Here is a 761-nt window from a genome sequence, read left to right on the forward strand (position 1 = left end):
AAGTAGCACGCCTAGGCAGGAGCCAAAGGAAGCACTGCCAGGAGCAGGCAAGGAGCATACCAAAAACACCATTTCTGCATGGGTGGTCCACTGAAGCCATCACCACAACTGCAGCAAAATCAGCTTGATGCCACTGCAATAGCCACAGCCAGCATGCAGGCAGTCTGCCAGACACTCAACTGCATTGACACAAGGAGAGTCACACATGGAGACCAGAAAAATTAAATGACCTCTCTGTCCTCAAAGCCCACTCCAGAGTAACAGAAGAAGCAACTACTCTACAACATGACAACACATCATTGTAGAGATACTAGAAATATGAAAACCTGAGAAAATATGACACCATCAACAGAGTACAATAACTCTCAAACATTGGACTCTATAGAGCAGAATACCTTTGAAATGACTGAAAAGGAATTTTGAGCAACAGTCTTAAGGAAACTCACTGAAATAGGAGAAGACTCAGACAACATAATGAAATGAGAAAAAAAAAAATCCAAGATATGAAAAAGGAAATTTACAAAGAGATTAATATCTTAGAAAAAGAATGTAGCAGAACTCTTGGAACTGAAACTCGAGGATTCACTCAACAAAATAAAAATCACAACTTAGAGTGTACACAGCAGGCTAGAACAAGTGGAAGAAAGAATTATTGAAGACAGCCTTTTCAAAATAACCCAGGCAGACAAAAATAAATATATAAATAAATAAATAATTTTAAAAAGGAGAAAGAATTTTTAAAAATGAAGAAAATCTAAGAG

This window comes from Galeopterus variegatus, unplaced genomic scaffold (assembly GCF_000696425.1).
Source record: "Galeopterus variegatus unplaced genomic scaffold, G_variegatus-3.0.2 Scaffold8919, whole genome shotgun sequence".
In the NCBI taxonomy this organism is placed as follows: Eukaryota; Metazoa; Chordata; class Mammalia; order Dermoptera; family Cynocephalidae; genus Galeopterus; species Galeopterus variegatus.